Source organism: Tamandua tetradactyla, chromosome 5, assembly GCF_023851605.1.
Source record: "Tamandua tetradactyla isolate mTamTet1 chromosome 5, mTamTet1.pri, whole genome shotgun sequence".
NCBI classification, from domain to species: Eukaryota; Metazoa; Chordata; class Mammalia; order Pilosa; family Myrmecophagidae; genus Tamandua; species Tamandua tetradactyla.
In genome coordinates this window covers 43,517,449-43,536,253 of record NC_135331.1, presented here as the reverse complement: position 1 = coordinate 43,536,253, position 18,805 = coordinate 43,517,449, and the positions used below count along the sequence as shown (strand labels likewise).

Here is an 18,805-nt window from a genome sequence, read left to right as displayed (position 1 = left end):
CTTTTTATTTCTTCTCTGAATTGATGCAAATGTTCTAAGAAATGATCATGATGATGAATATGCAACTATGTGATGATATTGTGAATTATTGATTATGTATGTAGAAATGAATGATCATGTGTTAAGAATGTTTGTGTTTCTTGTCATAATTTTTAAAAAATTAAAAAAAAAATAAAGCTGCTCAGAGACTGAAGCCCTGGGTCTCCCTCTGACCACAGAAATATATCCAAATAGACAATTAATTATGCACTCCATTGATGAAGTTCCTCTTTAGCCTCTTGTTAAGGCTAAGAAAAACTTAGTGAACATCTTCTTGCATCTCTCTTGGATCCATCATGGCTCTCGCCTACAATACCTTGGGCTTCACAGATCTGAAGGCTTTGAGCTGCAACCATAGATTATCCACTTGCAATTCCACTTTTAGTGAAATTTCCTGGCTATAAGAGGTCTTATTGCCTAAATAAGGAGGAGATGCTTTCTCCAGGAAATCAGTTCAATACCATTGAATATCTAATCTCTGTGAGTGAAGCAGGAATAAGAAAGGAGAGTCTTCTGGATCTTTAGCTCTCATAATAGTCTAAGTTACTCTGCTGCAACAGCAGCCTTCAAATTTTAGGAGCTTAAAACCGAAAAAGGTTGACTTCTTACTCATGCTTTTTATCCCCTGTAGGTCGGTAAGGTGATGCCCACATTACAGAGATTCAGAGACTCAGGCTGATGGTACTCAGGTACCATCCCAAACACCGGTGTTTTCCATTCTGAAAAGGAAAGAGAGCTCTCGAGAGTCTTACCTCCATTACTCAATGCTCCAGTAAAGAAGAGACCTGTGTCACTTCCACTTAGAACTCACTGGCCAGAACTAGTCACATATCAACCTCAAGGAGGCCAGGAAAATACAACCCACTTTGTGCTGCAAGCAGGGAGAACAGAGCTAATGGTACCCACAGAACCTTAGACAAGCCAGCTGGGATTACTGACATTCCTGAGGCACCATTTGACCCAGGCCAACTTGAGGCAAGGGCAGTTCACATTTCTAAACTTCTTTATGTTTTAGAGGAGAAATTACTTGAAACATTTTGTTCCTAATCCCTCTATATCCCTTTCAAATTGTTTCTACTTCAAGGTAAAAATGAATAAAATGCTTGTAGAATCCTGGTGCAGGTCCCAGGCCTTAACATCCTCGCCTTGGCACTTGGGCATTCCTTGAGTGTCCCACCCCAGCCTGTGGCCCCACCTACAACCCCCCTACCCTATCACCCTGGGAGCTGCTTGCATGCAGCACTGTTTCAGTGGATGGCAGCAAAATACAGGGGCACCTCATTGTTGGAAAGGAACAGCCTTCTGCCTGCCAAGGACAAATGCAGACACACAAAGCAGTATCAAGCAAGACTTCACATCAAAGGGAACCCTGCCCAGGCTTGCCAAGAGCAGGGCTGCCTCTGGACCTCTCCCTTCAGCCTTGTTATTATTCGTCAGGCCCAATGGACCCTCAGCCACTCTGCCACAGTGCCTCATTTACCCAGCACTCCTGCTAGCTCTGACACCTGCTGCTCAGGGCTCACTGATTCTGGACTCAACCACTTGGAACAGAACAGAATGCCAAGGGTTGAAAGCTGTTAGATGAGTAAGAAGGAAAAGCCACAGGAAAGATTTACTCATAAACTCTGTTTGAGTACGGGGACAAAATGCTTTACTCCACCCGCTCAATGCAGCAATACAGAGAAAGATAAGAAGTTCCTGCTTAAGGCCCCAGGGAAAACGAACACAAGAAGGAAACTTACCTATCGAGAAAGGAAGGATGTTTAATGTATGCACAGAGGATGGGAAAAGGTAGAATGAATGTTGAAAAGAGACTGGCTGTCTTGGACATTCACTCCTGACATGGAGGAGTGGTATGCCAAAGTGAAAACCCAGAGAAACTTCAAGTTCTATTTTAGAAACAACATGGATACTCAGGATCTATTACTTTAAGGAAAAAAGAGTCTTTGTTTTAAAAAGGAGTTTTCCAGTAGAAAAAGGGGAACTGCCTGGGGCTGAGAGGGCTGGGAAATTTATTTTAGAAGACCGGTACAGGGTTCTGAAGAACTCTTTTGGAAAGATCTATTAATCATATAAGTACAATACAAGTTAAAAAAAAAAAAAAAGGTTTTAAAATCAAATATTATGAGAGCTGAAAACCTTAGAGATAGTTTTTTCCAACTGATTTTTTTTTTTTGTCTGAGACCAGGGAGGTCAAGGGGCTTTCTAAAGTTCACAGAGCTGGATGATGGCAAAGCTGGAGTGAGGCACTTGAGCTGCTGGCTTTGAGGCGTGGGTTCTTCAATCACAGCACGGTGCAGTGGTCAGACGCACAGGCCTGCAGCTTCACCAAGTGTTCTGTTTTTAACACGCCAACCTCAACCCTTTGACTAACATCTTCCACTGTGGCCAACCCTACTGCCCTGTTCCAACAGCTTCCCAGAACGGTAATAATTAGAGAAAAAAAAAAAAGGAGAGAAACCAGAGAAAATGTCACATTTCTCGTAGTGGGAAGAGGTGGAGACAGTGTACTGCATCATTTGTTACTTTTAGAGCGCTTCATGGAACCATGTTTCTTAACCTGAGGTCCATGGAGAGAACTGTAGGCATTCCATGAACTTGAATGAGAAAAAATTACATCTGTTATGGAAATAACATTTCCATAAATTTCCTTCGTTATGAATTTATGCAACAAAGCACAATAGTATAGCAGTGCTTGGACTTTTTTGCTAGTAGCAATAACAGATATTTTCCCATTACATCAGTGGTTGCAGATACCTTGCAATATCTACCCTGGTTATCACATTGCAATTTTATTAGTTTTTAAATCTGCTGCTGGAACTTGTCATTTAATGTTTAATATATGCCATAGATTTTTATAAATAGTTTGATAGGTATGTTTCAATATCATTGATATCCTTTATAATTCTATGCATTTTATTTTATGCATTCAAATGCATTTTTCTTAGAAAGGATCCTGTAGACTTCACTTGACTGCCAAAGGGGCTCTTGGCACAAAGGTCCGGAACCCCTGCTGTGTGAGGGGTCTGTGACGTCAGGCTGTCCATGGACGCCCATGCCACTTGATCACCCTGTGGATTCAGAATGACAGAGAGACTCCCTTGTCATTTGGGGTTGGAGAACTGCCAGCATCTCTCACCACAAACTGTGCTTTTAATTCCAGGGTACGCCAACCTTTGAAAGCAGGCATGACTTTATTATAAAATGTGACAGAAAAGACTCCATTGTTTGGCATTGTTATTAAAATTAAGGCTGGTAGGGAGTTTATGATATTTATATTAAGAGAGCTGTCTTCACACATCATTATATTCTCACAGAAGTTGACTTTTCCGAAGGAGTTGGTACTCTAAAACGCCCCCAAAAGGAAACCAGTTTTTTTTTCAAAGATAGCAAAAGCTGGTTTGACATGGCAAATAAATGTTCAGATTTACCATTAAGCAATGAAAATGGAAAAAAGAATATTAAAACACCATTTTCTACCTTAAAAAAAAAAAAGCCAAGAGATTTAGGATGATACTTCCCAGGATTACTTGGATTGTAATGAAATAAACATTTTCACAAGACCAAGACTCGGCATAAATTTATCTGGGTGGCAATCTGGGTCCCATGTTTCAAGTACTTTTCACCCAGTAATTTCACTTCTAGGAATTTATCCTAAGTACAGAAGTACAAAGGTGTTTGTTCAAGAATATTCACCAAAATATGATTTGTAACCGTAAAAAAAAAAAATGGAAACAACGTGAATGCCAACTATATGAGGTTAGTGAAATAAATTGTATCTGTAGGATGAGCTATTATGCAGCCAGTTAAAAAAAAGTCTTTCTGAGAATATTTAATGAAATGGGAAAATGTATACGTGTAATATTAGGTTTAAAATGCAAGCTATAAACAGCATGTGTTGAATAATTCTGTGTCTTCTTTTAAGTTTGGAAAATATTTGTTGTATTTCTGTGCAATATTACTTAAAGGCATATTAATATAGAACACGTATGTGTAAAACAAAATTGGAAGGAAATGTATCAAAGTGGTAATATTGGCAGTCCTTGGGTGGCAATATTTCAATTATTTTTGTTTGCTTTCTTATACTTTTTGTATCTCCTGACATTAGACAAAGCAGTAAGAATTGTTTGTAAAAGGATGATCTGGTGCCACAAGAACTGGACTCTGTTTGCAGTGTCTCCTTGTCGCTCCAGACAAAAGTTTGTTTTGCTGGTTGCTACTGAGTGTTATTTTTCTCCTAACCTTTGCTCCCTTTCCCTGCCATTAGCTTCCAGATATCTGATTTAGCCAAGTGCAGGGCACTCTATGAGTGTGTCTTTTTCTCTTTAGCTTTAACAGAAAATTCAGAAACTGCATGGAGCTGCTCATCTGATAGATGCAGAACCAACCTGAATGTCAGTTCCAAACTTCTTGGCATAATGAGAAATAGTGCCATGGGGAATTTGAAGCTTTTGTAAACAAAACTGGGGATTGAGCTTAAAATAGAGGGAGAATTTGAGGAGGCATCTGCTTTCCTTACCCCCTTCACCTATGCCGGCCTCAGCCCAGTTGTGTTTTGTGTATGTTGGGAGTGAGAGGAGGGAGACTAAAAAAAAAAAAAAGAAAAAGTAATTCCTCTGGAGCAACTTAACCCTCTGTTGATATGGGGTTAAAAGTGAAACATTTTCAACTTTCAGTGATTTTTTTTTTTAGCAAGTAATGTGTAAATGGGCTGGAAAATGCATCTGTTTGTATAAAGACATATTTTCTTTAGATTTTTACTTTGAAAGCAAGAAATATGAAGGTAATTTTCTATTTGGGAATGTTTGTTTTTTCAGGGTCCATGACTTGCAAAAAACACTTTGGATTGTGAAAACACTATAGTCTATGCTCCATTCCTTCTCTCTTACTTAAAGTTGGATCGATTTTCTCCTGGGTGAAGTTTAAAATAATAAAAACGGAGAAACCATTTACTCAGTGTCTCCTGTTGCATAGCAATTCAAACAAACAGGCCCCTTTCTCCTCCAATACCACATATCACAACGGTTGTATTTAAAAAAATGATTACCAAGGCTCCTTCTTTTTTTTAGGTTATTCTCTCTCTCTCTCTCTCTCTTTTTTTGAACAGAGACAAAAGATTGCAGACAAAAAAACTCAATTGACTTTTTAGTGAGTCACTTCTCACATTACTTCAGGGATTAGAAAATTTTTTCAATTGTGGTGAGGCCAATGGTGCTGAGCTGGACACATGAAAACCAAGCAGACTAAAGTCAGAAAAACAATAAAAAATAATAATAGCTAGCAAGTGTTTAATATCCCTCATCTGCCAGGCACTGTGCCATGTAAATTATCTAATGCTTTTGCATCCCCCAGTCCACTCTCCAGGTTTCCTTTATCCTGTTCTTGGCCCAGGATGACCTGGCTGGACTGCAGTAAAAGACTCTCTTACCTGTGGACACCTGCAGGAGGGAGGTTCCTTTCTGGCTCCTTCCTTTCCTAATGGTCCCGGCAGATTATCTGCATCCCCCACCCAGGCTCCCAAGTTTTGCCAGGCAGCTGTCTCCGTAGACTACCATCCGTGGGTCCCAGGATTTGAGCCTTCCCTCTAGCCTCTTCAACTCTACTGGAGGTAAGAACTCCCTGCTGGTGATGCTCCAAAGTCTACCCTCTCCCTGATGGTGAAGTACAGCCCTACCCAGACCTCTATAAAAAGCCCCTTTGCGCCAGAGACCCGGGTTTGATTCCCAGCCCATGCATTTCTGTGCTGGTTTGAAAGGAAGTATGTCCCCTAGAAAAGTCATGTTTTAATCAAAATCCTATTTCATAAAGGTAGAATAATCCCTATTCAATACTGTATGTTTGAAACTGTAATCAGATCATCTCCCTGGATGATGCGATTTAGTCAAGAGTGGTTGTTAAACTGGATTAGGTGACCTGTCTCCACCCATTTGGGTGGGTCTTGATTGGTTTATTGGAGTGCTATAAAACAGGAAATGTGTTGGAGAATGGGAGATTCGGAGAGAGCAGAGAATGCTGCAGGACCATGAAGCAGAGAGTCCACAAGCCAGTGACCTTTGGAGATGAAGAAGGAAAATGCCTCCCAGGTTGCTTCATGACACAGGAAATTAGGAGAGGAAGCTAGCAGATGATGCTGTGTTTGCCATATGTCCTTCCAGATGATAGAGGAACCCTGACCGTGTTTGCCATGTGCCTTTCCAGGTGAGAGAGAAACCCTGAACTTCATTAGCCTTCTTGAACCAAGGTATCTTTCCCTGGATGCCTTTGATTGGACATTTCTATAGACTTGTTTTAATTGGACATTTTCTCGGCCTTAGAACTGTAAATTAGAAACTTATTAAATTCCCCTTTTTAAAAGCCATTCCACTTCTGGTATATTGCATTCCAGTGGCTAGCGAACTAGAACAATTTTCCGAACAAGCAAACAAACAAATAAAAAACCAACCAAACAAAAAGTCAACAAACGGTGCTGCAATAACGGGATACTCACATACAAGAAGAATGAAATGTGACCCCCACTATACAGCATACAAAATAAATAAATACATTTTTAAAAGCCCCTTTGTGAGCCCTCCTCAACCATGCCTTTTGCAAGTGCTGTCTGTTTTCTGCTTAACCTCACCCCTCTTACCACCCCCAGAGAGGCAATTAGTAGCTCCTGTGAGGAGGACTGCAGTGGCCTCTTAATTGAACTTGACTTTCTGGCTTATTCTCTACACTCTTGCAAAGCGAATCTTCCTAGATGCTCAATTGGCCCCTCCCACCCATGGCAAAGAATTCAAGCCTGTCATTTTAGACTTTATAGAACTTTCAGCTTTGGTCACCCCGTTTGTGCCCCATCCCTTTGATAGATCGTGCAGTTTTCTGCGTTCACGTGGTTGCTCATAGAGCAAAGGGGCCTGCGCTACCCACGTCCAGACTTACTCTCATCTCTCAAGAATCTCCTCCAACCCATCCCGTCCAGCTGCCCTTCCTTCCCTGTGTCCAATCAGAAGTGAACTCTTAACAGCAATTATCACTATGCAATTGATTGGGAAATCAATCAAAGACCACCTTGCCATACATCCTTCAGAGTCTTGGAAACATTATTTAATGTTTAAATTATTTTTCTTTTCAAAATTAGGGGCCTTGACTGTACGCTGTCAATACTGAAGACTTGGACAAGTTATTAATTTGGCAGAGCCTCCCTTCACTCAGCAATGAGACGGTCAGAGCAGTAACCACCTTACCCAATACTGTGAGAATTAAGTTAACACATATAAAACTCTTTTCACAGGGTATGGCAGATGGCAGGCCCTTTAAAAATAACTTTTTGCTCCTCTTTGTTCTCTTACCTCCAATGAGGGGGTCAAGACTAGCTAAAGTTTATGAGTGTTTATTGAGTGTCATGTTTTATTCTCAGCATTTTACACATACTAATTTATTGACAGTAAATCTATGTCTTATTGTTCTTCCTATTTTACAAATGGAAAGCTGATGTGGAAAGGTTAAGACACTTGCCCAAGGCTTACCAGGATATAAAATAGGAGTGCCAATTCCCAATTAGATTGTCAACTGTTCGAGGCAAGGATGCATCATATTCCCATTTTCTTTCTCTCCTTCCCAGGGCCCAGCATGATGTCTTCCATATAGCGGGGGTTCAATAAATGATGATTTGATTCCAAGAGGCAGAGGCAGTTAAGCTAGTGTCACAATAGGCAGGGGGCCAAAAAATCCACATGGGCAAAGCAGCAGCTGCTTTCACGAAGTGAGTGGTGATGTGCGCAGCTGAGAAAGAGCTAACAGGCAAGGTCCTAGCAACTGAGGAATGTAGCTGCCACTGGAAGTAAAGACGGAAAGCCGCCAGCTGGGGGTGAGGCAGGAGGAAAGAGGAGAACTTGAGCTGGCAGGATAGCTGCACAACCGAAGGACAAACTCCTGACTTATTAATCCTCCCAGCCCTGAAGAGATAGTAGATCTCATTCTATCCTGTGGTCATACCAATGAAGCATCTTTAAAAGCACTTAGCCCCAAACTGATGCACCTTTTCCCCCTCCTTTCTCACCTGAGCCAGCCAACTCAGAGCTTCCTACGGTTTCTATTAAGAACACCCAGATCCAAGGAATCCTTCTTCACCAACACAATTGTTGCTTATGCCAAGCACAGGACATATGGCTGAACATCTGGAAGCAGGCAGATGGGTCAGGAGCGCTGGCAGGAGGCACGAGCATTCATTATAATGGATGTGTTGCAGTAAATCATTTTGTAAATGTTCCCTCCCCTTCTCTCTGCAAAGCAAAGCATAAGGGGAGACGAATTAACCAAAGCACCACAGTCCTGGTTGAATATGCCAAAGCTTGTGCCTGAGACACTTGCTGACGTTTCCTTAAATGTCTTTTTAATATCTTGGCCAGGTCAGGCATACCAATGGTATTACAAGGCTTGCAAATCAGTGCCCCAGCTGTTTTGTTTTTTTAATAAGATTGAATGCGATCTGTTTTAAACGATTGCTTTTCACCCCTCTTGTTTTTCACAGGGCTTTCAGAGAGTTGGACTGTGGGCAGTTCTGAAGTCAGACCCTGTGAGTCTGAAAGAGTAGTTGTGACTTGATGGTGATGGGGGAGGGGAAGGGGGTAGAAATCAGTCATTTGCTGGATTACTGTCTTCAGCTTTTCTTACTCCCCTTACCTCACAAAATCAGGGATCTACATGATTCTCAAGGCTGATTTGCAGTTTGTTGCTGTTGTTAAAATGTGAGTTTACCAAAATGTTGCGGAAGAATCTAAAGGTTTCAGCTGCTAAAAATCGCATTGGTTTCTCCATCTGGGATTAGTCCAAGTGACGTATTCATAATTTTACTAGCAATCCTTTTCCAGGGAAATTCTTTGCATCTGATTATCAACATAGTAGAAATTGAAAGAGCCCCTTCTAAGAATCCAGCCAAATGTATGTGACTTCTGCCCCCTGAAAAAATGGAATATGTAAAACTGTCATCGACAGTAAACATCTTGATCACCGGACATCCGCAGGCCTCAATTACAAAAGGAATTCCAAATGCAAATAGGGAGGTGTCTTATCAAATTTGAGGTCCCAGTGGGGAGGGGGTGGGGATGAGGGATCCAATATAAGTGCCTATAAATCGGAGTTTTATAAGGATATTAGCGAACTGATGCTTTCGTGGGTCATAAATATGGCACTATAATAAATAGCCAAGCTTCTTTGAGGATGAATTTCAGGATGCTTTTATTGGCCTTGAGAAATTACAGTATTCCATCAGGAAAGTCTCATCTGCTTCTACAGTTTATTGCTCTTATTATTATTATTATTATTTTCTTTTGTAGCTTATACAAGATGTCTTAATCGGCAGTACCAAAAGCCCAGATGAAGACAAAAAGGAGAGTTGGAGTCTCAGCTGGACCTTCCAAGAGGCCCCTCCCACCACTTTCCCCACCACTGACTTCCCACAATTTAATTTTGAAGCCACTGAGATTGCTCTTTTTTACCCCACTGACCACAGTCAAAGTCCTGTCTCCTTGGTTCTCTGCAAGTTGTCCATTCCTAAATTTTATCCTTAACCACAGTGGAGAAAAGGGAATAGCTGAGGTCAGGAAATATGGAAAGAATGTTAACAATTTACCACTAAAATATACATTAAGAATATTTTCAGCAAGTATAATCTCCACGTTGAACTTCTAAATCTAGACTCCTCCTGACCTGTGATTATCTTCACATTTATGTGTGTTTCTTTCAGCCTCAATTCATTCCTTCTTGAATGAACTCTCTGTGGAAGGTAGAACCGATTAAAAATAGACAAATTCGTTTTCCAAGTTTCCCTCCTTGCTCAATTTCAGCAGTACTAATTATAAATGTTGGAGTGGTTAGGTTAAAATAGTTACCTTTTGTATATGCCGGTGAGTACATGAATATCATCAGAGATTTTAATATGCATTAAAAATAGAAGTGAAAATACATGCACAGGTCAAGGCTTCAACAGAACAGCTGGGTTCTGTTTAGAGAAATTTGAAGCTATAAACGTTTAGATATTTTCTTTAGGACAAACAGAGCATACCCCACTTTTGCTTTAAGGTTTTTACAGAATTTTTAAAACTTAAAGGAACTTGGAGAAACTTTCATTTCACTCCCTCATTTTTAATGGGACACGATTAATAAAAATTACTATTGCTTTTATCTTCCCAGTGTATCTGGCCTCTGCCAGTAGAAGGTACTTGGGGTTACGAGTGAGAACTGAAGACCACCACAACAGCGTGCCTGCTGGTCATCAGGATGGAATTGATGAAGTAGCTGGGGCCCCCAGAGAAGTTCTGGGGTCAGATGGGGGGTGACTGCAAAATGGTACCTAAGATGGACCAGGACTCGCTCAGCAACAGCTTTAAAACTTGATATAAGTATCTGAATCAGACCCAGTCATAGTTCCACAGCTGTAATGCAAGTGCTGGATAGGGAAATGCACAATGCAATATGCATGTTTTATCTGTTCTGTTGATGACATGACCATCAGTGTGGAAAAAAAAGGTCCCAGTGCTACAAAATGCCCACTCTCACCTTCATGAACCCGACTGGTGGTTCACGAAGAGCAGGGAGAAGGATGCACAAGTGCTGGCAGGTGTCCCAATGATCTCCCTCGAGTTCAGAAATCTGGCTGAGAAATACCAGGGATGCCTGACATTTGCCAGAAAATGGAATTTGGGATGGCAGAGTTGTTGGTTAAGCATGGGACCTCTGAACGGAAGTAGGACAAGTATTGTCACTCTGTTTCTGGGCTGGTGGGAATTGGCCTTTCCCATCTATTCTTGTCTTCAGAGTTAGTGAAGACAGAGCTTGCCAACTCTGTGGGCCTGTTTCTGCAGAAAACAAACATCATCCGGAATGATTATCTGGAAGACCAGCAAGAAAGGAAGACAGTTCTGGCCTCAAGAGGTGTGGAACAGGTATATTAAGAAACTGCTGGATTTGGCTAAGCCAGAGAGTGTTGACTTGGCTGTCCAGTGCCTGAGTGAACTTATAACCAAGGCTCTACATCACTTCCCAGATGTCATCACCAGCCTTTCAAGGCTTAGAAACCAAAGTGCGTTTAACTTCTGTGCTATTCCACAGGTAATGGCCATTGCAACTTTGGCTGCCTGTTATAATAACCAAAAGTTGTTCAGTAGGGTGGTGAAGATTTGGAAAGGACAAGCGGTGATACTAATGAGGAGGCCACCAATATGCCAACTGTCGAAGCTATGATATACGGGTACGTGGAAGAGATTTATCATGGAATCCCCAGCTCAGTCCTATCTTCTAGTAAAACAAGGCAGATTATCTCCACCATAAGTGCACAGAATCTTTCCAATTGTCAGCTGATCTCATGAAGCCACTACTCGCCTGTTTACCTGTCATATGTTGTATCTTGGCTGCCCTGAGCTGGTAGTATCTGAGCACACTACCCCAGGTCACAGAAGACCATGTTCAGATTGGAGAACACTGATTTGGAATTGGTCTGGAAGCTAAAGTTCACCATGACATGGATTATTTACTGTGCTGGTTTGAAAGGATGTATGAACCCTAGAAAAGCCATGTTTTAATCAAAATCTCATTTCATAAAATGGCAGAATAATCCCTATTCAATACTGTATGTTTGAAACTGTAATCGGATCAACTCCCTGGAGATGTGATTTAATCAAGAGTGGTTGTTAAGCTGGATTAGGTGACACCATATCTCCACCCATTTGGGTGGGTCTTGATGAGTTTCTGGGGTCCTACAAAACAGGAAACATTTTGGAGAATGAGAGAGAGCAGAGAATGCTGTAGAACCACAAAGCAGAGTCCACCAGCCAACGACCATTGGAGATGAAGAAGGAAAATGCCTCCCGGGGAGCTTCACGAAACAGGAAGCCAGGAGAAGAAGCTAGCACATGACACCGTGTTCACCATGTGCCTTTCCAGATGAGAGAGAAACCCCGAACTTCATCAACCTTCTTGAACCAAGGTACCGTTCCCTGGATGCCTTTGATTGAACATCTCTATAGGCTTGTTTTAATTGGGACATTTTCTTGGCCTTAGAACTGTAAACTAGCAACTTATTAAATTCCCTTTTTTAAAAGCCATTCCATTTCTGGTATACTGCATTCCAGCAGCTAGCAAACTAGAACATTTACCTTTTCTTCAATGATGGATATAGATTCCCTCTTTTTTCCCCCCTCTCTCTTAATTCCTAAAAGAACTCTGTGTGGTTTGGACCTTTAGAAACTGAAAGGCAGTTAAGAATATAAAACTGACAGAGAAGGATACCTCATCTTCAGCAACCTGGTACTTCTGGGAAGTGGTTTCCTCTACTTACTATTTTGTGGTTAACAGCAGAATGAACCGCTGCTAGTTAGGTAAAATGGTTGCATATGGGACTGTCAAGTTTTTATTTAGTGTGACTCCTGGCTCATATTATAATTAAACATCTAATTTGAATCAACCTAAAAAATAATTACCATTGCTGAGGTATATGAATTATCTCATTTTATCCTCACATCAATCCTAGGATGTATCAGATCCATTTTGCAGATAGGAAACTGAGGCATAGAAAAGGGAAGTAAGCGGCCTAGGACAAAATGATGAGGCAGGATTCAAACTCCCATCTGATTCCTAATTTAGACATCAAGTCAGAGACCGCCAAGGACTTGAACCTATGTTTCAGACAACTAGTTCTGCTCTGGGGAAAGCGGATGGCTGCTAACTGCCTGGCTCTCTCCGCTCCTTCCTTTTGGTATTTCTCACTCTTGCACTGGGCTTAAGTTGGCCAGAAATGCCTGTCATGATCCAAGATGGATCTGCCTTGGCCCCAAGGACTGGGGCCGCTCCCTCCCCAGACATACATGCTGGGGTGCATCTGTCACTAATGGGATTTCCAGATTTCTGCCTCTTCATGAGCCTCCATTTGGCAGCCTTGCATATCCACGGATCTCATGTGTGTAGTCTTTATTGTATTCCTCAGCTGTTCTAGTTTGGCAACAAAGAAATGATGTCTGTGGTCAGGTTAGCACTGAGGAAGAAATGACTCTCTTAGCAGGGCTTAGGTTTTGGAATCCATCTTCCCAGGGGCTGAAGCTACCTTGAGAATCCAACCTGTAATGTGATGATGATGACTTCGGGTGTGTCTAACACTCACCTTCTTTAGTTACTGAGCTCTTCATATATTATTTCTTTGTAAGTAGACTTTCCTTAGAGGTATTTTTCCTTTCTCCTGCTTTTTTTCTTAAGTGACATATTATAGTACCTTGAGGATCACTGTCTCTTTCATCTTTGTTTCCCCTATATCTTACTCAATGTAGGGCATTAAGCTCTGAAAACCAATAAATAATCATGAAATGCAAGAAAGAGAAGCTTGTATTGAAGCCCTCTTTTCTTATTTGACCTGTGCAGTGGACATTTGTCATTTCTTGATTCCCCATACCCATTTTATTTCCTAACTTACCCACTTTCCTTTTTAGAGAATTCCCTCTCCTGCATGGTTGAGAGCTGAGTAGTCAAATGAAAGTCCAAGTACTCATTTTCCATTCTCAAAGCTGATGGCAAAAGTCCCTGTCTCAGAGTTGTTTTGTACCTTGAATGAGTTAATTCAGCAATAGCACCTAAAGCATGCAGTAACTCCTCAGTACAGATTAGCTCTTCTGCTTGTTGCTATTGATCCTTTTGTTTTTATTTGTCATTTTTGTTATTAGTAATATTATTACGCTCCTGCAGACAGTCAGGACAAGGGCATTTGACCTGAGCTTAGCCACTCAAATGCTTTCTCCTGGCATACTGAATGTATGGTTGACGCAAGGACAGCAGATATAGTTTGGAATTTATTTGTAATTGTGAAAAACATCACACTTAGAGAAGAGTGCACAAAGCCTACATGAAAGTTTTTATAAACAGTTGAAAGCAAGCACTCATGTAGCACCACTGTCAAAATTATTAGCCCCCAAAGCTTCTCACATGGCTCTCATCAATCCAAAGCCTCTCCTTTACCGAGGACCCGCTTCATAGGTGTGTAATCTGTGCAGTAATACAAGGCCCCATGCTCAGAGGAGTACTGAGTTTGAATTAATGCTCAGTAATCCCTGTCATGAAATTCATCATCATTTTTCAACAAATGGCCCCGCATTTTTATTTTGCTCCAGGACCTGCAAGATTTTTTTTATCTCCACTTCTTCAGTTACATCATATTATTGACTTTTGTGATGCATTTTCTTTATGATTTTATCATCTACGTATACACCTGGAGCTTTTTCATGTCAATGGTGCTCACTGACCTACTGCTTCTGCTATAAGGCCTATTGATTCTGTGATTCCTATTTCATAGCCCCCCAAGGAGGTCCTGGTCTCTGCCTGTTTCCTTTCAATATCCATCCAGTACATTTTATTTGATTTAGGTTTATCAGATTGATTTCTGTTGCATGCAACCAAAGAAACATAACTGGTACAATCTGTTACTAAAAGACTCTCGATAGAGAAAAAGACAGTGTACAAAGATTTTTCTTTGTTTTGTTCCTTTCTGCAGGAACCCCAAAGTCTAATAAATGGACCATAGATTTAAGAGTTTTTTAAAAAACTGACTAACATCCAATCTGACAAATTCTTATTTTTCAGAAGAGGAAATTAAGACTATGAAGCTATGAAAGTAGTAATGTATGTTTAGGAGGATGTTACCTTTAGGGCAGACCATGAAGTCCAAGAGATCTGCCATTTTTCTTCCCAGGAAAGGTGTTACAGTTTGCTGATGGATCACCACTTTCTTTGAGAGTTCCTCTCCATGGCATGTGGTTGTGGTGGAACCATAAATCCTGGTTAGACACATATTTCCATCCTGAAATCAGTGATTGGTGTAGGTATAGGAATGTGGCCCAAAAAGAGAGCCAGTGACAATGCTCCCTGGGAGTTTTCTGCTTAAGCAATCAGGAACGATGAGCTCTGGTCTTTGGGGATTTTGGAAAGATACAGGATTGGGGTCACCAAGAGTTTCCCCTGATAAAAGTGGAGGGGAAGGGTGGGCCACAGTGGCTCAGTAGGCAGAGTTCTCACATACCACACAGGATACCCAGGTTCAATTCCCGGTGCCTGCCCATACAAAAAAAAAAATGTGGAGGGGAAACCTTCCTGCAGCAGAGAATGAGGCCAGCATACCAGGCAGTAAGCAGAGGTCATAACGGGGTAGAAGCTTTGAGCTATGCAGGGAGTTGGTAGTTGTATTGGTTTGCTAAATGCTGCCAGAAAATAATAAACCAGAAATGGAATGGCTTTTATAAAAAGAATTTATCAAGTTACAAGTTTACAGTTCTGAAGCCATAAAAGGTGTCCAGATAAAGATGCCTTGACCCAAGGAAAGCCAATGGGTCTGGAACACTTCTGTCATCTGGGAAGGCACATGGCTGGTGTCTGCTCATCCTTTGGTGTCTGGTGTCAAATAGCTTCCCTGGGGGCATTTGCTTTCTGCATCTCCAAACATCTGGGTCCCCTATTGGCTTGGAGCTCTTTCCAAAATGTTTCCCCTTTTAAAGGACTCCTGTGAACTAATCTAGACACACCTAAAATGGGCAGTCACATCTCCATCTAATCGGAAGGTCACACCCACAATTGAGTGGGTCAATCTTCATAGAAACAATCTAATCAAAGGTTTCCATCTTAAACAATAGGTCTGGCCCCACAATATTGGATCAGGATTAAAACATGGTTTTTCTGGGGTGCATAATAGTTTCAAATTGGCACAGTAGATGATGGTAGTATAATATCAGAGGCAGAGAAATGCTGGCTATCAGACATCTCTTTTTTTTTATTTTTATTGACAAAACAACATACAAACACAAACATTTTTAGCATATGAACATTCCATACTTGGTGTACAATCAGTGGCTCATAATATCATCACATAGTTGTATATTCATCACCATGATCATTTCTTAAAACATTTGCATCACTCCAAAAAAAGAAATAAAAAGAAAAAAGAAAAAACTCATACATACCATACCTCTTACCCCTCCCTTTCATTGACCACTAGTATTTCCATCTACCCAATATATTTTAACCTTTGTTCCCGTATTATTTTTTCCTATATCCCTTAACCACTCCCTTTCATTGATCACTAGTATTTCAATCTCCTCAATTTAATTTAACATTTGTTTCCTCTCTTATTTGTTTATTTTTATCCATATTTTTTACTCATTTGTCCATACTGTAGATAAAAGGAGCATCAGACACAAGGTTTTCACAATCACGCAGTCACATTGTGAAAGCTATATCATTATACAATCATCTTCAAGAAACATGGCTACTGGAACACAGCTCTACAGCTTCAAGCATTACCCTCTAGCCTCTCTAATACACCTTAAACTAAAAAGGGGATATCTACATAATGCATAAGAATAACCTCCAGGATAACCTCTGGACTCTGTTTGAAATCTCTCAGCCTTTGACACTTTATTTTGTCTCATTTCTCTCTTCCTCCTTTTGCTTGAGAAGGTTTTCTCAATCCCTTGATGCTGAGTCCCAGCTTATTCTAGGATTTCTGTCCCACATTGCCAGGGAGGTTTATACCCCTGGGACTCGTGTCCCACATAGAGGGGTGTAGGTAATGAGTTTACTTGCTGTGTTGACTGAGAGAGAGAGAGAGGCCACATCTGAGCAACAAAAGAGGTTCTCTGGGGGTGACTCTTAGGCCTAATTTTAAGTAGGCTTAGCCTATCCTTTGCAGGGATAAGTTTCATATGAACAAACCCCGAGATTGAGGGCTTAGCCTATTGATTTTATTGTCCCCAATGCTTGCAAGAATATCAAGAATCCTCCAAATGGAATTGAATTTTCCCCCTTTTTTGCCATTCCCCCAAGGGGACTTTGCAAATATTTCTTTATTCACTGTTCAAATCACTGTGGGATTTATCGGGACATCACACTGGACAAAATTACAAAATCTCATGCCCTATTCAGGGTTCCATGTACTTATGGTGTTCGATTAAACTGTCAGACATCTCTTGAGTCCCCTGGATTACCAGGGTGCTTTGAGTTATGGCCTAGTATTCCATAATATTCCTAGTATTCCATGCCAAGGTGGTTTCCTCTCTTCTTCACTTTCTTGTACCAATTAATAAATGTCTGATACCTGGCTCAGAACCTGTCATCAAAATTGGTGCCTGTGATGAAACTACTTTACAATCCCTGGACTTTGTGATTTGACTTAAGACCCTAAAAAGAACCCTTCTGTAGGCTCACCATGCTTAACCAATCTCTGTTCTTACCAACATGGGAGCTTCCCTGGGCTCAGTCCCCACAACCCAGGAATAAGAGAAAACAGCTCAAAGTCAGCAACATCCATGAACATCCCAGTGAAGGGAACTGGCAAGAACTGCTTCTAATTTTGGAATACTGGCCTAGTGATTCTCGATTGTTTTTCTCTCCATTTCTACTCTCTCTGCCAGAGTCTTTCACATGGATTGAGGCTGGCTTCGTTTCCCTTAACTCCATTCTCTACATAGCAGCCAAAGCAACCATTTACAAATTAATAGTAAAGTGGCTAACCATTGCTCTCATTTCCCTCAGGATGTACCCCCAAATTGTTAGGATACATTTAATATTAGGATTTACTTACCTCTTTAGACGTATGTATTACTACCTCCCCCTCATCCCCTTCCATTCATTTCTCCAGAACCTCACTCTCTTCCCTAAACACACTCTTTTGCTGTCTCACCTTTTATGTGCTTTACCTTCTGCCTCAAGTGTCCTTCTTCACCCCTGCTCCTAGCTATTATCTCCTAGTCTTCTATAAGGTTTTAGCCTAAATCATTCTTCCTGCAAGAAATTTTCCCTGAGCCCCCAAGTTGGGGTTCACTGTCCTGCACTCTGTAGAGTTTTTTTTTTTAATTGTCTTTTTTTAACCGGGCTATAAGTTCCTTGAGGATGCTGGCATAAAGGAGGTGCATAAATGAATGGATGAGATAGAAAAAACAACAGAACACGTCTACCCCTGTAGCCAGAGCCCAGGTGTGTTTGTGAGGGGAAGGAAGACCAGAGAAGTGGGCTAGTAGCTAGGGCAAAATGCGGGCTCAGGTTACCCAACCACTGGTCTAGGTAGACCACCAGAAACCATGAATTACTTGCAAACTACCACCTTAACCAATGTAGTGTAAAGTAATTCCAAAACTCGTTCTTCTTTTCTTGCACATTTTAATTGGAGCAACCAACAGCCCTTCTCAGCTGGTTAACATTTACATGTAAGATGTGTCTATCATATCATTTCTTATATCATATCAAATAACAATCACACACAAAAAACAAACAAGTCAAACTAGGACGCCTGGTGAGTTGTAGTTAGAAACTTCACTTGGGAGTTCATTAACGGAAATTGTTTGGACTGGCCTAAGGACAAAGTGCAAATATTTAGGCAGATTCCTTAAATTCTGCTAAAACAGGAGGAAAGATAAGAAAACCTGAAATGCCACCTACATCCTGGCCAAAAAACTGATAGGTAGATGGTAATATGTTTTGAATCCATAAAAGGAACACTGCTTTGTTTTCTTTTTTTTTTTTTTAATAGACTTCCTTTCTTTAGGAGGAATTGCTCTAGGCTAACCATGCTAAAAGGCAACATTTTGTGGTGGAAAGAGCGCAAAAGCTGACAATGGGATTCTGGGTAGGCCATCTGCATTCTTGGAGACCCTGTCTCTTCATCTCTAAATGGGAATAATAATAACAACTGAGCCTGCCCTGCCTATGGAGAGGCTCCACAGGAGACAGTGGTTTACAAATAGAAACAGCTTCATAAAAG

At 41.0% G+C, this 18,805-nt stretch overlaps 1 pseudogene; it reads left to right on the top strand.

The window, feature by feature from the left end:
* Window positions 1-10,299: 10,299 nt before the first annotated feature.
* LOC143682387 (squalene synthase pseudogene) lies at window positions 10,300-11,503 on the top strand (annotated as a pseudogene).
* Window positions 11,504-18,805: the final 7,302 nt, after the last annotated feature.